Below are 3,866 nucleotides of genomic sequence, written 5' to 3' on the forward strand. Positions count from 1 at the left end.
AGAGCTGCTTGTGAAGTCTCACTACCATGTGGAGATAGCCTATATGAGAATAAGGAGAGTAAAAGCAAGCAAGGATATGTAGGGCTGAGAGCCAATCATGGAAAACTTAGGGGAACAGAGGTAGAAAGGAACAAGATGGCAGAAGGGAGAGAGACAGAGCACCCACCAATTCTAAATTGAGTCATGCCCGAATACCATTATACTTATTCACTTCCTATTTACATAAATGAATAATTTTCTATTTATCTCATGCTGGTTTGTGTTGGGTTTTTGTCCCTTGAAATGAAAAGAGACTTAACTAGTACTTGAGCTGTGCTTAGGTGAAGCCATGCAGAAATTATCCCGTTGCTTCTAATAAAATCCTTTATTAGAAATACTGAGAAATAGAGTGAAGGTAGCCACAGGGAAAGCTGGTAATGCCTGTGTGTGGGCCTCTTCTTTGCTACAGAAGAGCAAGGAAAAGTTAGAGGTGTCATCTTTATTTTGTCTGATACAGACTCTTAATCCAGACAAACAGGCTGCTAAACAAAGTTGGAAGAACAGAGATCAATAAACAGATGAAGACTTATGAACTAAATGCTTTCTCTTTGAGCCATGTCCATCTGTTGCTGGAAGCAGCTTCTTCCTCTGAAGAGGAAACAACAGAAATTGCAAGGAGATAACCCACTGACACAGGAACACAGCAGGCTTAAAAAATTCTCAAAGTGATTGCTGGAATTAAAGCTATAATTTACTAGCTCCAGCCCCTCCTGCACAATATTCTTGAGCAAATTGCATAACCAAATATAACAGCTTCATTAAACAAACATGATATTCAAAAAGGCCTAACACATGACCTTTCTTCAGATATAACAAAATAGCAGAAAAGAAGTGTGGGAAGTAAATGACAAATGAAAAATTCACATAAGTAAAATGATTTCTTCAGTATGCAAGAGAATGGGACAATTCTTGGTTTCTAAACATCATTTCCCCGTAAAAGGAACTAATTTCTTTGAAGGAAGTATTGCTAATGGTCTGCATAGGAGAAGGTACAATGTGACTTAATGCACCAGAAAGCAAAAAAGTGCACAAAGACTGATGAAGGAGGCACTGAGGGGTCCGTCCCACTGGCCAACTTTGAGGAATTGAAGTTTTAAAAACAATGGTGTTTACAATAGATATTGATATATTGAACATAAACAACAAGCGTCCAAGTCCATAGGAAAGGAAAGGAAGGAGGGAACAGTGAAAGTTTATTTTCACAGAAGAATACCAGGTAAAAAATACACAATTAATGACAGAATTACAAAATCACTTTTTTGCAATCACTGATATAATTTATTCAGGCAGAGATCATCACTGGGTTCTATAGCCAATGGATGAACAGGATATCAACAAACTCTCAAAGTATTTTTTAATAATGTATGAACATGACAGGAGACATCTTAACCAAATTATCAAACTTAGCATCTCTCTGGATATGATACAATGTGATGTTAACAACATTACCTATTGTATTCTGATGAAAATATCTAAACGGAAGCTATTCACAAGTAAATAATCAGAAAAATCAAAATTACAGACTAATTTATAAGACAACAGGCCTGGATTCTTTAATTAAAAAGTCAATGTCATTAACGATAAAAACAGGTAGGACAGGGGACAGGTATAAATAAAAAGGCAATAAAGAAACTTGATAACCAAATTCAATGTGTAAGTCTTGAATGGATGTGAATCAAAAAAGTGGTAAGAAACTATAGAGGGACATTATTTTGACAACTGGGACAGTTTAAATACAGACTAAATGTCAGATAGCTATTGTTGTACAACAAATCCAAATTCAGTGGCTTAAAAAATAATTTCTTGTTTCTCAGGGTTCTGTGGGTTGGTTGGGAGGTTCTTCCATTGATATTGTTAGCACTCACTCATGCAGCTAGAGGGAACGACTCGATGGCTGGAATCCTCTCTTCTTAGGCTCTTCATTTTCAAGGCGCCGGATCAGCTTCCTCGGAGGTCCCAGCAGCCCTCCTGGAGGATGGCCCCAATAGGCACGTGCTCATCCAGTCTCTGCTTGCGGCAGATTCCTTTGTTGATGTCTCAGAGGTACATAGTGGCCTTTAGTGTAACAGTCAACTACAGATATCATATTAGATAATAGTTTTGGATCAATGTTAAATTTTGTGGCTGTGTTAATAATATTGTGATCATAAAGCACAATATTCTAGTCTTAAGCAATAAGAGCTGAAGTCATTAACAATAACGTGACAGGATTTGTTTCAAGATTGGTGGAATTTATCTTCAGAAACTCTAGGGAGGGAGGGCAGGAGAGAGAGACAGAAAGAGAGACAATGAGAGAGAGCGAAAGAGTGAGAGAGAGCAAGTAAAGGGAGCAAAATGTTAGCAATCATTAGAGTTAGGTGGGGGGTGTAACAGGGGTTTCTATTACTATTCTTTCAAATTTTCAAACCTGGGTTTGTTGCACAAATTTTCAATATGTTTGAAACTTTGCAAAATAAGATTTGGTGGAATTCAAAAGATCCCTGGCAAGCTTGTGAAAAGCATCCTTTTCCACGTCTCAGGTCCTGGATTCAGGAGGCCTGGGATCTGCCTGTGTGACAAGAATCAAGGTGACTCTATTACCTCTGTGGTTCATACTTGTAGAAACACTACACCACACTATAAAAGCAAAAAGGGGCCCATAGACTTGAAGACAGAAGGTCAGAAAATACAAATTATATGGAAAAAGATAGAAAAAGAGAAGTTATAAAAAATGAAAAGGTAACAAAATAAGATGGAAGAATTGAAACCAAACATAGTGTTTATAGGGATAACTATAAACAGAATAAACTCATTGGTTAGATGAAAGGCCTCACACTGGATCACAAACAAAAAGTCAGCTATATGCTGCTCACCAGCAGTCACCTAAAGATAAGTCAAAAATGCATTCAAAAGACAGAACTTTATAAAGACAAATTTTACCTTTTGCAAAGAAGATCTAACTGGAATTCATTCTTCTGAACTAAATAGTATAACATCACAGAATTCAAGAAGCAAACCTACAATAAATAGAAAAGGAAATGAATAGAAAAACAATATTTTCAGGAAACTTTAACTCACAGATTAAATTTTAAAAATAAATGCTTGGTTTAAAGGATGTGAAAAAGGTAATAAATAAAGTTGATTTAATTTGTACATGCAACATTTAAACACCTGAGAATGGTCATGACATCTTATTTTCAAGCTTCCATCATGCAGTTATAGAAATTGATCCTATCTTGGTGAATAAAAACTAATTCAATAAGGGGTGGCTGGGTGGCTCGGTTAAGCATCTGACTCATGGTTTCAGATTAGGTCATGATCTCATGGTTTCTGGGTTCAAGCCCCATGTCAGGCTCTGTGCTGACAGTGCAGAGCCTGCATGGGATTCTCTCTCTCCCTCTCTCTCTGTGCCTCCCTGCCTGCTCTCTATCCCTCTTGCTCTTTCTCTCTCAAAATAAATAAATAAAAACATTGGAAAAACCTAATTCGATAAAATTTCGTAAGTAGAAAGAATATAGATTACATTAATTTTATGAAAAATAAAAATTATAGAAATTAAAATTTAAAACTTTAATCATCTGGAAATTTTAAACTGCTATCTCAGTTATTCTTGTGTAAAATGGAATATTGAAACTGGTGGTGCAGAATATATCTAGAAAATGAAAATAAAAACTCTAGATATCGAAATTTAGGTGGCTTGTCTAAAACCGTATTCATAGAAAAATTAATAGATGTTAAGAATTTTTACTTACTAAAAGAGAATAAAATATTAAATTAAACACTTAACTCAGATTTAAAATAAGGAGGATTAAAATGATTAAAACAGAAATAAAAGTTAGATAAATAGT

At 35.5% G+C, this 3,866-nt stretch overlaps 1 long non-coding RNA gene across 1 annotated transcript; it reads right to left on the bottom strand.

Moving 5' to 3' along the window:
* Positions 1-1,290: 1,290 nt before the first annotated feature.
* Positions 1,291-3,036, bottom strand: LOC121016923 (uncharacterized). The gene is made up of 2 exons (XR_005784649.1): positions 2,959-3,036; positions 1,291-2,587 (listed from the first exon to the last, which is right to left on the bottom strand). It is a non-coding gene; the product is annotated as an uncharacterized LOC121016923 (long non-coding RNA).
* Between the last annotated feature and the right edge of the window lie 830 nt (positions 3,037-3,866).

Source organism: Herpailurus yagouaroundi, unplaced genomic scaffold, assembly GCF_014898765.1.
Source record: "Herpailurus yagouaroundi ecotype Mexico unplaced genomic scaffold, PumYag 28, whole genome shotgun sequence".
In the NCBI taxonomy this organism is placed as follows: Eukaryota; Metazoa; Chordata; class Mammalia; order Carnivora; family Felidae; genus Herpailurus; species Herpailurus yagouaroundi.